Here is a 19,890-nt window from a genome sequence, read left to right on the forward strand (position 1 = left end):
CCAGAGGAAGTCATAGGGTCCACTCTGCTTTCCTTGACCACCTTGCTCAAGACATCTTGCAGCACCTGGGAGATCACACCACCACTCACGTTTTCAGTGATGTTTCCAGGGCTTTGTGAAGGGTGGGGGATGAGTGGAGAAGTCTGGTGGGGGAATGGAGGGGGCGGATGCTCAGTTGAACACCAGAAGAAATGGGGAACCTGCCAGCAAGCCCTAGAGGGTGACTCAGTGGGAAACAACTTTATAGAGAAGACTGATGAGTAGGGATGTAGCCAAGAGAGGCGTGAAGAAAAGACGCCTTTGACACATTATAAAGTTAATGTGGCATGGCAGTTTAGTCAGCATTTCTCCTGGTTCATACTGAGCTCTCTCCTGGCCCAGCTTCTGCTTACACTCCAGCCCTGAGCCCTGTGGGACCCTTGCTCATAAAGGAGCTTCTCCATGCCTGGCTTCCAGTGATCTACTCAGTCATAGCCGAGAAAACAAAGGAAATCAGTTGCTTTTGGAGCAACTGATATCTTGAGGGTTCGTGGTGACCACAAAAACAAAGAGTTGTGTTTGTGGTTTGGAATGTCATTCCCATTGTGAGGATGCATGTAATCCTGCGTATGCAGAAGTTTGCTTGTGGTTGAATGTGGGACAGATTACAAACTCTGGCATGTGTTTCCAAGAAACACTGATACCCTTTCCTTTGGGGATTATTATTAGACCTAAGATATCACAGGAGGAAAACCCCAGCCATGCTGATGGCCTCAGACCATTCCCCATTAGCCAGGAGCACCAACACTAGACATCTTGCCTGTCTGCAAGAGAGGCCTCCTGCCTGTGGGCTCTGGTATCACCCAAGTACAACAGCTCCAAGTTGCCAGTGTCAACTCCATGCAAGATATGACCTCTCTGCTTAGCCCTCTGTGCCAGCTAGACAGTCTGATCCAGAAAGAGTTGTGTGGGTCCCAGTCTTACTCATGAAACTTGTCTTAAGACTATTTTTTAAAAAGCCCTAATTGCCAAGAAAACTACTATGTTATTATCTGTTTGTATGGGGGAAGAGGAGAGTGTAGGTAGGAAACAGCCTTCTTAATGTTTACCTTTTCATATCTTTTTGAATTTTGGAACCATATGATCATATTATGGATTTTTTTTTTAAATAATAAGAAAAAAAACTTCATTGTCTCAGGAAGTTTCTTCTAGCCAAGAATTTCCAAACGGTGTTTCTTGAAGTTGCCTAGAGAAGAGAATTCCTACCTGTAGATCTTTATCAGGCATGTGCTACATGCCCTTGGCCTTTGATGCAAGGTGACCGCCTCTCAAAGGCCAGGAACTCCTCAAGCAATGAATATGGGATAATGTCATCCCTGGTTCTATAATCTCATGGCCTCTGAGAAAAGTGTGAAATGAGATAAGATGATTCCTTGCAACCCCAACCCCAAAAGGGGACCCCAGAGAGGTAGAAGGGTCTTTTGGAGACTGAGGGGAGGAGTAATCAGCAAAAATCTCCACCATGTCTGACACAGACACCCCCCACTCTCAGGGGGAGACTGCCGGCTGTGGTTTATTTACTACCACAGACATGAGGGGCTATGGTGGAGTCTGAAGGAAAGCTGTGTATCTCCATATGCATTTTTTAAATGATTAATTTCCATCTAGAACATTAAAGTAGTTGAAAAATATCAAAAGATCGAAAAGTGGATGTATTAAAACTCACAGCATTATTTTAACTTTAAATATCTGACTTCTGCCCAAGTAGAATTTACTGCCACTTTAGTTCTGCTTAAATTTTTAAAAAATTACTTAGGATTGTCCCTTAGTCCAGAGCAATTGTCAGACAGGGGAATTATCTCAATTAAAAATGAGATAAGCAAAGAAGCATATTTGGAAAATCCCCATATGGAGTTTTCTTCTGCTAATGCCAGGGGCACACATTTTTTCCTTTTGTCTCAGGCTCTAATATGGTTCAAACTGGCACTGACTTTTTTTATTTGAAATTTGATTATTTTGTTCATCATGGATGTTTTGCGGCATTTTGAGAGCATAATTCTGATTTTTAAGAAATACAACAATAAATATTATTTTTCTTGATTACTGAGTTTTTCTATATTCCCTTAAATTTTGCACTCAAGGTGAGTATCTCGCCAAAGTTGGCCCAATTAACCTAAGCAACCCAAAGGTGACCTTTGCCCTATGGATTGCTTCCTGCATCACTGTTGTCAGATTTGCATCTTCATTCAAATCCTACCCAACTTCACAGTCCTCTCAATGCCATGACTGAGGAGCCATTTTCTCTCAGAGAACTTGTTTCTTCATTGTTCTCATTATTCAAAGCCCTCAGCCCTGGAACCAACTCTATTAATTCTCTATTTTTCCATGCATAAAGCTACTCAGAGAATCACCAGTCATTGCCCTTGAGCCTTTGGCTAGATGGAGTCTACAAATGTAATTCTCTTAATCTCTTGCAAGGCCCTTAATCACTCGAAACACACTCTGCCTGATCCAGTGTCCTGATGAAGCAGGGTGACAGGAAGGAAGAGTGACCCAATGATGCATGAACAGCTAACACCAGCTCCTTCCAACGGTCCCCATTCCTCCTCTGGATGCCACTGTGTGAAAAGGGGCAGTCTGGTCACTCCTTCTCATTTCCCCAGCGGACACCCTTCCCCCCTCCAGATGTCTACCAGCTGGAAAAGAGGGGCGGACAGTTGTTTCCTTTGTAGAGAGCTGCAGTATGAATATAATTTTCCACATGCTGACTCATGAGACTGTCAGTGCCCCGGGAGCCAGTACACGGTTCCACTCTTTCACCAACTTCAGGGGTACGGTGGGGAATTGACTTTGATCTAATAACCCGTTACTCTTTGCCTCCATTTTCCCACAAAAAGAATACTTACTCCCTTCTGCAGGCAGAAGACAGACTCAGTGACCTCTCTCAGTCTCCTCCAACCACAGGATTCCACTGGGCTATTATTAGAATCATCTGGACGGAGCTGCGGTGTGACACGAGGCGTCTGGGTGTGCAGAACCAAATGAAAATGTTTATGGGTGTTCCTGCACAACAAACCACCTCTGATTGTCTTCCTGGTGTCACTCAACTTTACGAGGGCTATTTCTGTGAGCACTTCTTTCCGGTAAATGCTTCTGCTTCTTCTCCTCAGTCTGTTCATTTCTTTCACCTTTCTCTCAAGTTTCCCCTCTTCACTAGGTTCCATTTACATGAAGGCGGGAAGCCTCATTCCTGCTGGTACTTACCACAGTGGCCGGCATGTGGAGTACAGGAGGTGAGAACATGGGCTTTGCCATCAGGATCTCTGTTTGAGATCTCTATTTGGATCTCAGCCCTGTTATATGTTAGCTAGATGGGCAATTGGGCAGATTACCTAATTGGTCTTTGGGCCCCAGGTTCCTCAGAAGAGGGATGGGGTGATAATACGTGACTCACAGAATACTGCTAGGATTCTAGCCTTGCAGAACACGGTGCTCAGCATTGAGTGAAGACAAAAATATTAGCTGTTGAATACATAAATGAGCCTTTGCATGATAAAAAATAGCTACACCAAAAATGTGCAAGTGTGTTCCTATTGCACAAATTCGAGAATACAGAAGTACACAGAGGAAAAAATGAAAGAGCTCTTTCAGTGACTGTCCCTCCCCCTCCCTCCCTTCCTGTGTGTTAATAATAGTTCTTTCTTTCTTTGTCTCTCTTCTTTGGGGGAAGAAGGAGTTAATTATCTGATCTATGAATTTGTTCTTACTGTAAAGATACAAATGTTCAGAAGCATAGCACCTCCCCAGATTTGAAGAAGACTGCCTTCATCACATCTTTTCCTCTCTTACTTCTGCCTCCAGAGGTGACTACTCTTGCTAGAGATTTTTCTTATCTCTATTCTATAATTTACATATATGTAACACACACACATACACATATACATTTAGGCTTCTTAAAAAACATATATAGCTTTCAAGTATTTTTATAACGCAGAATTCAACTATATTTGCTATCCTGAAACTGTTTCTTTCTTACGTAGTCATGTTTTCAACATCTTTCCATTTCAGTATGCATAGATCCTTAAATTCTTTTTAATGGCAGTATAATATTCTGTAATGACATATGTACTCCAGCTTACTTGTTTCCTATTGGTAGATATTTAAGTCATTTAAAAAATTTCACTGTCATATAAGTAAATACTTTTAACCTTTGCAGGCTGAATATCAAGTAACATGTTTGCTATCATCCACATTGGCAGCTGTCCCCAGTGTGGCCCAGAGGTAGTCAGTCCCTCTACTGTCGGGGAAGCACTGTCCTGGGTCTGAGCAAGAACCCCTATAAGACCCAACATCATTCAGATCCTCGCACCACTGCACCTAGAGCCATGCAGGTGGCTGTCGCCAAGGTCCAGTTCCTTGGGGACCACATGGGAGGGCTGGAGCCCAGAAAATCTAAGTGTCCCACAGTCAGAATATAAGAAAGCACAAGATGCCTTAAGGAGGTTGCCTCCAACTGGGTTTGCTTCTTTGAAAGACTGGCCCAGGAATGAAGTGATAGACGATTTGTATTTCTCTGGTATTTGAAGATTTTAAATGTGAGCAAATGTAGATTTTAAGTGAATCATTGCCCAGGAGCATCCACTACAAAACCCAGAAAGGATCATCATTCGAGTGCAGTGCTGATAGGACAGCAGATGGTAGAGCCGTGTGATCAATGTGTCTGCACTTTGCAGGTCTCTCAGAAAGATCTGGTGAATGAATGGGGCTGGAGGTAGAGGGAGGCGAGGCTGTGAGAAAGCTTGAGTACAATAAGGATCTGGTCTGACCAAGAGGGCATTATGGGCACTAACATCTGAGGCGTTCCCCCTCACTCTAGTTCCCTCCCCTGAGAGCCTGGGATCAGGGTCTGACAGGCACAGGAGTTGTACTTGGAGTGGTGTAGGCATTCTCCACATGCAGGAGATGGCAGGAGCTGCTGAACATGGGAGAGGCAGCCCAGGCTGCTGCAGTTCTCCAGAAATGTCAAGGACTGTACACATTTTGAGAAAACCGTAAAGATGCACCTATAAAGTTCCAGAGTACAAGCACGAAGATGGCACTCTTGAAAGGGCTTAACAGATGAGGCTTTATTGAAGGGATTGTTGATGGAGGTGGGCAAGATTAAAAGAACCACAAAAGGTAATGAGGTACCACAGAGGGACTAGCCACTGTGGGGAGCCATTATCTCCCCTAGCCCTCAAGGAAGCAAGGGGAAGAAATGCTCTTACTGGAGCTCCCCTGCCACAGAGGACCCCAGCCATGGCCAGGACTGCAGTCAGTCAGGATGAGAAAGGAAGGATAAATATCTAGACCTCCCTCTCTTCCCATCCCTGGATCCTTTGCAATCTGCAGTGAATCCCACTGGCCAAACCCACCTGGAAGCAGAGAAGGGCACAAAGGGTAGGGGATGGATCTGGGCAGGGGGCTACGGTGAAACAGACAAAAGAAGTTCAACATGTCAGGTCAGCTTGGTGTTTTGAAGGAGTAGCCTGAGCTCACATGGGATCTGGCTCAGCCATCCTAAGTGAGTCCCCAGAGCCCCGGCTACATGGCCAGCTCCCTGATGTCCACTGTTTTGCATGGACTGATCTTGGCAAAAGAGCCAGACAAATCTCCAAGACACAGGTGCTAAAATCATCTCCAGTGGTGGTAGACCACTTCCAATTCTGTCTAGAAAAGTGAAAAAGTGCAGGTTACCTAAGGAAGCCTGGAATCATGTCCCCGGCACTTTCCTGCAAGGGGTAAGGATGGTTTTGCAAAGTACAAAGGAACCAGGAAGGCAGCTGAAAAGAAATCAAAACCTATGAATATAAGAGATGGATGGATATCCCCTTTGAGATAGGGGCCCACATTATTCTGACCACTGCAGAGGACAGAGAGGGGTTCTGAGGGCATTAGGGATAGGAGACCTTGCTTCTCCCCAGGATGAAAGGCTTGTCAAAAAAAAAAAAAAAAATGAAGCATACTGTCAACTCCAGGAAGACAATTTCTCAGGACAGAGGTGGGTAAACTTTTATGCATACCCTGTAAAAGAGAATGGAATGACTGAAGATACCAAGCATTTGTTATTAGCGAGCACACCAACAGTTCTCAAGCTCACGTGCTATGATGTCCATTCTTCATTGCTTTGCCACTGAATTTTGATCAATATGTACAATTGGTGTTTGCTAAAATGTAGAATGTGTATTCCTGGAGTCCTATCTGGCAGATAAAACGTTTTGTCACAGAAATTTTCCAATGTCATGTTGAGTACAATTCATCACAAGTAAGAAGAACAAGGCATGACATAATAACAATCTAGCACCAAATGAAATTTGTGGATTTACTAAAACGTGGGACAACAACACAGGCCAGAATAATATGGTGATTAAATGTTCAGGCTCTGGAGCCAGACTCCCTGGGTTCAAATCCTGGATCTTAATAGTTATGAGATTATAAGTGAATTTCCTCATAGGTAAAATGGGGGTAATACTACTCATTCCTATAGATCATTAGGAAGATTGAAATATTTATAACACACTTAGAAAATCACTGGCACATAAATATTTAGCATTACCTACTAAATTATGCTATCCTTCATTCGCTGTTCACTCAAATATATATTGAGTATCTACTATGTCAGGCATTATGCTAAGCTCTGGGGATAAGTTGTAAGAAAAAAAAAGACACCGCTTGCCCTCATGGACTAGAGAAGGAAAGACGAATCAATAATCACACAAATAAATATGAAATCAAAGCTGAGATGAGCAGTGGTACTTGGAGCCAGGACAGTTGGTAGACTCATTGGGGGTAGGCCTTTCTGAGGACATTTACATGCTCTCTGATGTGTTCATGAGGTAAAGTTCATGGGAGGACAAAGACCAGATATATATTTCTTATTATGGATCACTATTTCAGGCAGGTAAGGCCAGGAGCAGAGACATCTTGAAAGTGTTGTAGATTCTGGGGGATAAGGTGACAGACAGCCTGGACAAAGACTCTGGTGGAAATGGGAGTAAAGGGGAGAATAAATGGGAGACACCATTTTCCCTTCTCGGAAATACCTCTGAAAGGAGGCCTCGGTACCCTACCGCCTGGCATGGGCTACCTCCCGAGAGTTGTAACTCAGACCGGAGCAAACTCACCAACAACATCTCAGCAAGCATCCAAGGACCTTCAGAAGAGGAGCACGCGTTCTTCCTTGGATGAAGAGAGTTTCACGGGGGACAAGTATGCTCTTTATGGCGTTGTGGGCAGGAGGTCTGAGGGTGCAGGCCAGGCTGCTGGGGCCATGTTGGACCGCCCCTTGTCCCGCCCCAGTGGTAGTGAGGAAAAGGCCTGCATCCACATGTGGCTGACTGAGCGTGTTCTTCTGGCTCCCAGCCGAACCTACACAGAGCATGGCATGGCTGATAGGAGAGGGCTTTGGAGTTAGAGATAAACAAGCCTGGAATTAATAAGAGAATTGAAACTGGGAGCTGGGGCGCTGGGTATGACAGCTATACCCCACCTATCACTAGATGAAGACTCACTCTAAGAGAGGGAGACGTGTGGATGGCGCATGTAACTCTGTGTCAACCAGTCAAGGTACAGTGTCTGGCATTTAACAGATGCCACTTACTACTATCCTTTCCTCCTATGCATATCTGAATTATCTTGCTTCATCTAAGATCTTGGGTAAATGCTTTTGATGCTAACTTTTGGGGCGGGGGGAGCACTTTTTACCTACCCCCTGAGGCTCACAGTCATCCTGGGGTCTCCTTGCCTCAGAGAAAAGTCAATCAGAGGCCCCCTAACACCGTCATTCTCTCACACACAGCCTGGCCCATACCCAGAGTAACTATTTCATTTTTCCTCTTCTCTCCCCAAGGCTCTCAGGGTTGGGGGATCTGGGAGAACCAGTCAAATAGGAACTACCAGCTCAAGGGGACACTGCTGATTCCTCGGGGAGGCTCCTGCCTCCTCTTTGCAAGGAGCCACCCCTTGAAAACCATCCTTCCCTGGGTCTATAGTAGCCTCAAGAGATTTTTTAAACCAACCGCCAGCTAGAAAAAAATTCCAGCTAAGTCCAAGCTTAGCAGACAAAATAAAAACAATAAGGGCCTACTGTATACTGAATGTTTGTTATGCATCAGTACAGTTGAAACACCGTACATTCTTACAGGAGACTTCTGAGGTAGATGCGACTAGTATCCACATGCTAATGGGGAAACTGAGGCTTACAGAGGTTAAGCACCCCCTAAGTGAATGGAGTTGAGAGTTTGACATCTGAACTCATGCTGAAGACACCATTTATCCAGCTTTTCCCAGGAACGAATGACTCAGGCCCTTCGGGCTTCCACAGCTCTCCTTTTCCTGCTCCTCAGACTACGCTGCAGGATATTAAACAGGAGATAGCGTCCACTTCATCTACTTCCTGGCCTGGCACACAGTAGACACTTTACATGAGCAAGACTCTCCCCACACCCTGCTGCTTCTCAACACCAGGGCTTCACTCTGGGTAACAGTTGAGGTCCCATCTTTCACATATGTCTTCAACTGGATTCATGACTCTTGGTAAGAAGTGGGTAACAGAAATACCTGCTTACCTTTTGACCCAATGAGACTGATAGAACACTTGCCCTGTGCCAGGCTCAGTGACAGAGGCCAGAGATAAAAAAGAGATTAACAAAACCCTTATATTTTCATAGCTGACACCCTGGTCAGGGGTGAGAAACAGGCAGATGGCTCATTTTCATAGAGAATGATGGGGGTCAGCACCTGAGTTTAGGGAGCACAGGATGGAGCAGAGTCATCCAAGAAGGCTTCCTGGAGGCAGTGTCTAAGATGAACTCTGATGTGGCAGTGAGGAGGAGGAGGACATTCTAGGTAGAGGGAACAGTGCAAACACACAGTGATGAAATAAGTAAGAATAAACAAGAAGCCATGAAAAAGCTAAAAGCAACCTAGACCAGTGGTTCTCAACAGAGGTGATTTTGTCCCCTATGAGACGTTTGGCAACATCTGGAAGCCTTCCTTCCTTCCTTCCTTCCTTTCTTATCTTAACTCTGTATGTGTGCACACCTATGACCGGCATCTAATGGGTATAGACCAGGGATGCTCTTAAATATCTTAGAAGGCACTGGATAGCCCTCACCAAGAAAAAATCTTATCTGGCAGATGTTAAGAGTGCCGAGGTTGAGACTTTCTGGCCTAGATCACCAAATATAAAAAAGGCTTATAGCACTTGGATGATTAAACACTTCATAGTATTAGTGTATATACAGATAGATCAGAGGAACAGCTTCAGAAGAATATAAATGTATTTCATGTATGAGAAAGGCTGCCTACCAAACCCAGTGACTAGCTGGTAAGTGGTGTCGAGATTCCCCGGACAGCCAGCTGGAAACAAAATTGAGCTGGAGCCGTACATCACAGGATCTACTAGAATAAACTCTGAATGGATTAAACATTTACATGTAAACCAACCAACCAACCAACCGACCAACCAACCACAAAAGTACCCAGAGAAAATGTGGGAGAATTCTTTTACAATCTTAGAGTGTGAAAATCCTTCCCAATTACAAGCTAGAAAGTAACAAATTGATAAATGTGCCACTAAAAGTAAAAACAAACAAACAAAAATGTTTGCAGCTTGTGCATGCCAAACAAACAAAGGAAATGTACATAAAGTAAAAAAAACAAATGAAAACCTGGAAAGAATGCATGCTGTTCAGCAAAGGGTGAATCTCCTGAAATCATAAAGCTACATGGACAAATCTCTGAAGAAAGACCAGTGAAAGCATGAGCAAAGGATATGAAAAGATCCCTCACAGGAAAAAAAAAAAAAAAAAAGATATAAAGGGCTGTTAAAAGTAGGAAAAGATGTCCAACCGCCATCATGATAAGAACAACGCACATTGTTAAGTGCTAAGATGCTGTTTGTGGGTTTTTTTTTTTTTTTTTTAGGATTTTATTTATTTATTTAACACACAGAGAGAGAGAGAGAGAGAGAGAGATCACAAGCAGGCAGAGAGAGAGGGGGAAGCAGGCTCTCCGCCGAGCAGAGAGCCGAATGTGAGGCTCCATCCCAGGACCTGAGATCCTGACCCTAGCCGAAGGCAGAGGCTTTAACCCACTAAGCCACCCGGGTGCCCCACTGTTTGTGTTTTTATTAAACCCACCAGACTGGCAGAAAGCTGCGTATGAAAACACACGGTTTGCTGCGAGGACACAGACGATCCCACACATTGCTGGGGACACGTCAGCTCGATAGCCCCTCGAAGGCAACGTAACAGTATTTATCAAAGTAAGCGCCTATGTCTTCTGACAAAGCAATCCCGCGTCCTAGAGTTTTCCCTACAGGTAGATGTATTTGCTCTGCATGTGAAGTAACATATGCTGACGATTAGAAATTGCAGCAAAAGATTAGAAAGGACTTAAATGCTTATGAAAAGAGAATTGGTTAAATACCTCAGGGGTTGACAAATGGGCCCAAGTGGCCCTCAGCCTGCTTTCGTAGGGCCTGTGGCCAAGAACGGTTTCAACATCTTTAAACGGCTCAAAAAAAATCAAAAGAAGAATGATTTTTTTTGTGTGACACATAAACATCACATATATTTCAAATATTGGCGTTCACAAGTAAAGTTTTATTGGAACACAGCCACGCCCCTTTGTGTGAACACTATCTGTGGCTTCTTTTGTTCTGCAACAGAGAGCTGAGTGGTGGCCACAGAGACTGGCTGGCCCACAAAGCATTGTTACTATGCGGGGTCCCTGCGCAGCTGAATACCGCAGAGATATGAAATCAATGGAGAAGCTCATCATGTATTGCCATGGAAAGGTTCCTGGGATATTATTATTGAATTTTTATAAAGCAGATGTAGAAAGTGTGAATTGCTCGTTATCATTTGGGTAAAAAAAATGGAGGACATAGTTGTATTCTATTGACTATGCAATAAAAATTATCTAGATGGGAACACATGACATGATTCAACCACGGTTATCTTTGGGGGAGTGTGTATGTGTGAACATGTTATCTACTCGAAAAAGTCAATTAAAAATTATTTTTAAAATTACTCTGGGTTATAATACGCCACTGCAAGTGGCTAGGCCTGGCTGGAACAGAGCTGGTGAGTGGCATCTGGATGGTGACAAGGCTGGAGATGTCTGTAAAGCCTGATCAAGTTTGCCTTTTTGCAAACCCTGAGGACAATGAGGAATCACAGGATATTTGAGCTCTGAAAAAAAAAATGCACTTCTGGAAACCAGAAGAGGGTGGGTGGAAGCAGCTTGGGTGGGTAGAGAGAGAAGGGGCAGGAGGGTAGGGATCAGTGCTGCCCCTGGGTAAGGATCTAGAAAGCTGGAACCTGGGGGCAGAAGGGAAACTTACTCTTTACTATATATCCTTTTGTTGGATTTATGTGTGTGTGTTTACTTCCATGTGCATTTATTTCCTATAAAAATACTACTGTTTATTTTGAAAAGAAAAGCCTTTTGGGGAAGGTATGAGGAGGACCTGAACTGTTGTGGTGGTTGGGGAGTAGGAGAAAGGAGAAAAGTCAGGAGCTCAGTCGCCAGGATTTGGTGGCTCAGTGGAAGTAGGGGTGATGGGCCTAGAACTTGGTCCGCATCTCTGAGGACCTGGGGAACAGAACCTTGTGGTGAGGAGGACTAGAGGGTGGAAGATTTGCCTGCCTCGAGATGATTTCCTGGGCCACAGCACAAGCCTTCAGTAGGCACAAACCATCACCCAGACACTCTGGGCCTTTGATTCCACTTTGACCACAGCAAATCATCTCCAGGCCAGACATGACGAGGGGCAAGCCCCTTCTTACGCAGATGGTGGCTTTCCGCAGGGAAAGCCACCAGGAATACTGAATATTGACCCAGGTCCCTTCTTCCCACCTCCTCCCGTGCCCCCTCATTGCTCTAAAGGGAAGCTCTGCACAACCAAGTTCTGATTTTGGGTTTCTGGACTCTTGCTAGGACTTTTCTATTTGTGTATATTATCCTTGCCCCAATGTCATTGAGCCAGAAAGCCTTTGAGGCAAAGACTGAAGGTCTTTGTGACTTCACCGAAGCACACCATTTCTTTCTATATGGTAGGTGTGTACAATGTGCTGATTGGCTGATTGAGGGGGACTCTCTAGTCATCTCAGCCGCATTGCCAATGCACCTGCCCTCTGACTCTGCAAAGCCCAGCCTCCCAGGATGGGAAAAACTCCCCTGGGGCCCAGAAGTCAAGGGTCTGCTCAGGCATTCCTCTCCCTTCTGTGGGTCTCCACCTTCAGCCTTTCTTTGCCTAGATGGTATCAGCCAAACAGAAACCCATTAGCCAAAAGCTGTATTTAAGCAAGTGTTCTGTTTGGGCATCAAAGGAAACATAACAGTGGAAATGATAATAAACAACAATGCTCATCATAATTTCAAAGAGACAACATCAGTGCCTATGGTTCCAAGGAGACCCTGGAGTGCCAGTCGCTTTATCTGCAAACACAAACTGCAAGTCACCTGCCTCTTCAGGTACAAAGAGAGCTCCTAATGCTTAAAAAACTGGAAATTGCTTTATAACTGTCACTTCCCATTATTATTCACAAGAGCTTTGGGATTGCAGCAGTAAGGGTCCCACTATGCTCTCAATATAAATGAGGGTGTACTCTCAGTACAATGGAAATGAACATTTAAAGGCAACCTCACTCAGCCCCAATCTCCAGACAGAAAATAAACCCACAACTCAGCTCCCCAGGAGCACTGAAGCTGCTCTCGCTCTGGAGAGGGCAGGGCCTGGAAAGAAATGGCCTTTGGTCAGGACAAAAGTCCTCTGCTCTGCCCCAGAGGGAAGGGCAGAGGCTGAGCAGTTCTCACAAAGGAGCCTCAGGGACCTGGCACTCCTCCACCCCCTCATCTAAAGGGAGAAAGGTCTTCTTCCTGCTCCTCTGGGCAGAGCAGAAGTGGAAAAGGGTTATTTATTCCTAATGTTATTTATAGCTTAGCAAATGCTGGGTCTCCAGCCTCAGGTCAACTGCCTTCTGCAGCCACTCCGGGGCTGCGGTCCCAGTTAGCAGCAAAGCCAGGGGCTATCTCATGGTGGCGCTTTATGCTCATAGTATAAACTGCAGTACCCCCGGGTCTCTGGGTAGGAGACGACCTCACCGCAGAAACACTTGTCCAGAAAAGGGTGCAGTGTTAGTGCGAACTGCCCGGATAACGTGGGGTCCAGCGCCATCTAGCGTTAGCTTCGGGGCTTGGTGCGCACCCTGCTCTTTTGATGAGGGGTTTTTTGTTTTTTTGTTTTTTGTTTTTTGTTTTTTTTTTTTTTTTGCGGGAAACTAGCTTTAGACAGGAGGGGGACTGAAATGAGGAAACACGTTCCCGTGCACAGGGCTGTCCTCATGCCCACGATGAAGGACTAGGGTTTTGGTAGGAGAAGCTGAAAAGCTACAATCCTAATGCGTCACAGATGAGGGTGTTGAGTGAGGGCATGGGGGAGTCTTTCTCTTGGAAGGAAGCTGGGGTGACTCACAAGTAATATTTAGAGTCTTCGTCCCAGAAGATTGGCTTGGGTTTGTCTGCTTGAATATTTTTGCTCACACTAACAACAACAACAAAAAAAAACACAAAAAACACTGGTGCTATTTTCTGACTTCTATGCTTTTCAAACTAGTTTCTCAGTGCTTGCCTAGAGCCAGCAAGCATATGGGGTGTTTACAAAAGTACTTGCAAGCTGTTTCATCACTGAACCCACTCCTGCTCCTTGTTAATGCTTTGCGGACCAAACCGTCCCCTTTCTTTACTGTTCCACTTCTGAACTGCCTTAAAAACCTCTGCTACTTAAAACCATTTGCTACTTGTTTTACATAGTTAATTTAAGATTCAGAATAGTCCAGGGAGTGGATATTGGTACTTTGGTATTGGATATTGGATATTGGTATTGGATTCTTGGGGAGGGTAAGTGACTTCCTGGGGTTATTCCGTCGGGGGTAGCCAGCTATTGTGGAGGAAGCCACCACATCCAGGAGGTTCTAGAAAAGATAAACACGGCTCTAGCTCAGAGGACACATCTTACTCAGGACCAGCCCCTGGGACCCCAAGCCTTGGCTGGCCTAATCGTATAAACATCCCCCTCCCAGCATCTGTCCTGCTACTCCCACCCCGACGCAAACACTTCCACAGTTGGAAACCACCCCAGAAGAATAATGAGAGCAAAGAGCAAGGATTTGGCAAATGTTCAGGATGCCAGGAGAATCATGGATTTGTCTCCAGCTCCCTGGGCTTTGGCCTTATCCAGTGGAAAAATGGGGAAATTCCCTGCTGGTTACTCCTTCCCCTCCCTCGTGACCCCCTCCACCATTCTCCACCAAACAGACATACCTCCAGAGCCAAGTGAAGTGAGGTCACTCTCTGGATGCCTCTGAAACAAATATACGGATTTAGAAATAATCCGTAGTTCTTAATTATACGGATTTAGAAATAGAGTTTCAATGGGGTAACACACTGCGGGGGAATGCAGACCCTGACCTCCACAAATGAAGTAAATGTTGAGGTACTGGCAGTCCGTGGGAAGTGGTTTGGGGTAATGGAAGGAGCACCAGATTCAGAGACCTGAACTTAAATCCCCACTCTGTCATCCCCCAGCTGACAGACTTTGGGCAAGTCACTTAACCTCTCTGGGCCTCAGTCTCCTCATTTGCAGAATGAAGCCATTTTTCTCTTACCTGTGAGGTAATAGGTGAACAAGGCTTTGCAAAGCCCGTAGGGTGGGAGGGGCCGTATGTAGGAAGAGCGGACATGAGCAGGATTTAGGTAGGAGATTTTTTATTCACTTTCCCCTTTTCCTAACTGCCCCCTGACATCTGTCTCCTTCTACAAAATGGACATTACCTCCCACACGTACACATACTCCCATAGTTCCTGCGGACTCACCACTTTTTCAGAACTAATGACCTTGGGAAGAAGGTTTTCCAGTAAAGACCCCGTGGTCCCCGGGTCGTTCTTTAGGGGAGGCAGGAAAAGCAGAACCAGTATGACAGTGTCCGTTATTGGCAGGAGGAAGGCCTCAAAAGGCTATTTCCTGAACTGCCAGCTAATAAAGATGGACATCTGTGGCTGATGCCAAGGGGAACCATCCCCAACAGCCCAGCAGAGCTAGTGCCTTCCAGGGGAGAGTAATTCGACCCTGATAAAGAGCTCGTAGGGAGATGGAGGTTGAGCGTGGCCTTTTCTCCCGGGTGGTAAAGCCAGTTTGAAAGCTCTTGATTTCTTCACAGGCTCCATTTCTAATTTAAGATGTCTCTACCCGGTTTGGCAAACTCTGTGCCTCTCCACCAGGGAGGAAATAGCTTCATAAGGGAGGCTTGGGGAGAACAAAGGCCTCATTAGGATCAATCACTTATTCTGGGTATACATTCCCAAGAATCTCTATTGATGATCTCGGGTACAAATGAAGTGTAATTAAGGATAGAATGCAAATGATCTCCAGCTTAGTAACTCCTCTTGTAATTGAAATTTACTAAATTAAGTCTGAGGTTTTTGAAACTAGGTCTTTAAAAAAAAAAAGTCCCCGATTATCATTACCCCCTCTCCTCCCTCCCACCCACCCCTCCATAATGTAATTAGTTTAAAATAAGACCCATGGTACAATGACGGTGCTGCTGCCTACAGATTTGTTAAAGTGGCACTTGCTCTCTGAGATGCGGGGCTCCTGCACGCAGTTCCCAGGGAGCGAACGAGGAGAGGGGGCTCACGAGGGTCAGGCTGCTTGGGTCTAACACAGGACGGGGAAAATGGATGCAGGGTTGGCAGCACGATGCTGGACAGGGACAGATTTCTCGGTGTCCCTCTTCCGCTCCTTTCCTCTGCATCAGATCTAGTGTGAGCTGGGGATTGTTCAGAGGAAGAAGGAAACACTCGTTCTGTTGGGGTTGGAGAGGAAACTGGCCTCTTTTGGGGGTCCTGACAAGGTGTGAATTGTGGGAGACACAGCGGCTGGGGCACATCAGAAACCCACCTCTGTTTTCTTAAAGGTCAGGGAGCCGGGCTCAGACTGGAACAGCCCTGAGACGCCTCCAAATCCCGTCCTCTGCTGCCAGATGGGACCATCACTGGCCTGAACTCATCTCTCCTGGTCAGGCCACCAAGCTCAACCTGCCTGAAAGAACCCCCAGAGAAGCCAGGGGCTCAGAGATGGGGACCGGGGAGGTGGTCCGGCCTCTCTATCCTCATCCCCTGTTTGGTCCCTTGTCCAAACCAAAAAGAGGGCCAAGAGCCATCCTGAGGACATCTGGCCTCCCAGAAGAGCACACTGGCTGGTTTCATTGAACTCAGATGGGAGACCTATCCGTCTTTGAAATCATGCTCCAATTTCGTGGAGCTGCAGCAGTACGGGTATGGGAGATCAGGAGAGAACCTCCCACAGCCTGCCTCTTTCATCCTCTTCCCCTCTCCTCCAACCCAGCCTCCTGGCCCACAGCCTCTTGGGGCTGGGAGGGACACACAGAAACACCTGGAGCTAATTGACCCCTCACGTGGGGAAAGTCAAAGTCTGCGAGGTCCATCTGAGAACAGAGAAAACAGCCATCCTCAGGCAGGCCACAGAGACCTGAAAGAAAACACCTTCTCCTCCGGACCTCAGCCTTTCCATTTTGTGCCTGTGCCTGATTTGCCTTCATCAGTTAACATCACTAGTGTTCAAGACTTGAGTAAATGCCTGCCTGAGTGACTTTGGATGGCACAGACAAGCAGCACAGTTGTTTCTGGAGAGCATAATAGGTGTATCCTTCCTTTCATAAATCAGATTTTTTAAAAAAGAGACAATAGCAATCTTGTCTCCAGATAAGCTTGTATTTAAAACACTGCTCTGAGCTAAGGTGGGTGTGTCTACTGTGGGATCCCTGTGCCCTTTGTGGGGCCGGGCACCAGGGGGGTGCTCTCGAAATACTGGTTGCAAGAAAGAAGGTAGGACTAAATGACTCTCATTCAAAAACTTCCAGTAGCTTTTCCATGGTAAGCAAAAAATGCCCTAATTATAGAATCCGGTATTTAGGACCCTGCAATCAGATGCCATGCCTGTCCAGTTCCCTAAGAGGCTTTCAGCACATTGACTGCCCTAGAGTAGTCATCAAAATCACCTGGAGGACTTGTTAACACTAGCCAGCTGGGTCCATCACTGCTAGAGCTCTTGAATTAATACATTTGGGGTGGGTGGAGAATTTGCTTTCCTTACAAGTTCCCAGATGATACTGGTTGCTGCTGGTTGGACACCATGCTTTGCCTGTACCACTCCATCTCCACAAAGGGCACCCCTTGTCCTGCACCCTACCAGTCAGTCAAGCTCCAACTCCAATGCTACCTTGCCAAAAAATGCAACATGCCAGCAAAACTGTACCCCCACCCCCAGCCCTCATGCACCCCTTAATGGCTTCAGCTCCCTGTGTTGGCCAAGATGCTTTATCTGTTCAACTCTCTCTCTCTAACTTTGTCGGTCAAAAGGTCCTGCTTCCCTTCACACATAGCTGCTCCCTCTTCCATTCTGCTTGCCGTGTTTTAGGATCCCACTCACCCTGCAGGACCAGTGGAAACCCCATTCTCCTGCCTTTCCATCCCTGTGGACATGGGACCATTTCTTCTACTCTGTGAGTTCTGCCAGCTCATCACTGACTCCCTTCCCTCTCTCTCTGGAGCTCCTCAAAGGCAGAAGCTGGGCTGCTACCTTTACAAACTGTTGGTTAGCTTTGGTTGGCTCCGTTTGAGGATCTTTGAGTCTAAGACTATAAATGTTGTTTAGTCTCTCTTATAAATGTTATTTTATGTTTCCAGTTGTTAATCTGGATAATTAAGAACTCTCTAGGAGGGGCACCTGGGTGGCTCAGTTGGTTAAGCATCTGCCTTTGGCTCAGGTCATGATCCCAGGGTCCTGGGATCAAGCCCCATATCAGGCTCCCTGCTCAATAGGGAGCCTGCTTTTCCCTCTCCCATTCCCCCTGCTAGTGCATCCTCTATCTCTTTGTCAAATAAATCTTTAAAAAAAAAAAAAACTCTCTAGGAAGGGACCCTCTTTCTGTGTATCAACATTGAAAGGAGATAATTCTCACCAAAGGAAATCAAAGGGGCTCCCTTCTCTGGCCCATTCAGCAAAGAATACACATCTTTTGGGATAGCATTTAAGAGGATAGACAATCCAGTTAAGTAGGGATAAGTCAAGGGATTCTCCTTCCAGCTAGAGGACGTCTGCCATCTGGGGATGTCTTCATGGGTTCTAGAACACCACCCAAGAAGGATTTCTCCTTTTGGACTTTATTTCTAGGACCAGTTCTTGCCTCTTTTTCCTCTAAGAAGAAACAGTCACAACATTCACTAAGAGAAAATGGATCATAACAGACCTTGGTCACCTGACCTAATAGTTTCATGTCGCACGAGGGGTGGGGCTCCTTGGGTACCAAGACTCTCCAGGCCTAAGGACAGCCCCTCCAGAGTTCCCACTAGACTGTGCTCCTCATGCAATCACAGACTTGGCCTCTTCTACTCACCATTTCACCCCTCCAAGCATGGTGGCTAACCCCTAGGAGGTGCCCAATAAATGTATTTTGAATAAATGAGTAATATTCTATTCTGCCGTGATGCCTCAGGGAACTATGGAAATCAGCCAGAGCCACTGGGCCAGACACTGTAATTACAAGCAGCAGGGATCATCCTTTCTTAGGTACAAAATAATGACCCAAGTTTGTCAAAGACACCTCCAGTTTTTCTTCCTGCCCCTTCCTAAAGGTACTACTTTTGGTTATGATCAGTGTAAAGCTAACTCTTTAGGAAAATAGTGTCATTAAAGTCTTCTGAAATATTCTGCCCTGTGTTTGTTCAATATAAATGTTGTGACTAGAGACTTCAAAGGGGGGCAAAGACATTTCGGCTAAAGTCAGGTGCCCAGAGCTCACCAGCTCTATAACCCTGCTAAGAGCAGGTAGTTGCTGAGCACTTACTAGGTGGTGCCTGGCCCTTTTAGGCATGATCTCATTTAATCTTCTAGAAAATCGAGTGTAAATAGTGCTATCACCATCTCCATTTTCCTTATGGGGAGGGTATGGTTTCCAGAGCGTAGGCACCTCATTCTACGCCACATGGCCACATCGTACTAGTTATTGGAAGCCTCAAACACATCTGCCCAACTTCAGTGCCAGGGTTCACAAATCACTCTGCAGCACTGCAAGTTACTTAGCCTCCCAAGACTCAGTTTTGTCTTCCTTCAAATGGTGATAAAAAAACATCTCCTCGTGGGGGAAATGAACATCGCAGTGTTGATGCAGCACAGAGACTATAAAGCACCACTCACCTAAATTAGCATCTTTATTGCTCCAATTCAAAGCAGGGTATGAGAAGCCAGCACTAGACTGATCAGTGGTCCCCCTCCCACACCCTTAGTTATCTTGCCAATGCTTTGTCCATCAACAGACTGTGCCAAGCACCTACTTTGTGCCAATTACACAAAATAAATAAGAGGGGCTCCTGGGTGGCTCAGCTAGTTAAGCATCTGCTGTCAGCTCAGGTCATGATCCCAGGATCCTGGTATCAAGCCTGACATGCTCAGCGGGAAGCTTGCTTCTCCCTGTCCTGCTCCCCATGCTTGGGTTTTCTCTCTCTCTGTGTGTCAAATAAATAAATAAAATATTTTAAAAAAATGAATGAGAGAGGGTCCTTGCCCTGGGGAGGCTCATGATCTTATGAGCATTTCCATAACTTCATGAGGCTCAAGGTTGGTCCACACACTTACCCCAAGAGTGACCGTTGCCTGATGGTATCTTGTTCCTCGGGAGGAAAGGTGAAGGTGAAGTTTGATCCTGATGCTCAGACCTCTAGGATGAGAGATTAAGAAGTCAGATAGGAAGTGGGAATAAGGCCATGCTGGCTCTGAGAGTCACA

Source organism: Mustela nigripes, chromosome 7 (assembly GCF_022355385.1).
Source record: "Mustela nigripes isolate SB6536 chromosome 7, MUSNIG.SB6536, whole genome shotgun sequence".
Taxonomy (NCBI): Eukaryota; Metazoa; Chordata; class Mammalia; order Carnivora; family Mustelidae; genus Mustela; species Mustela nigripes.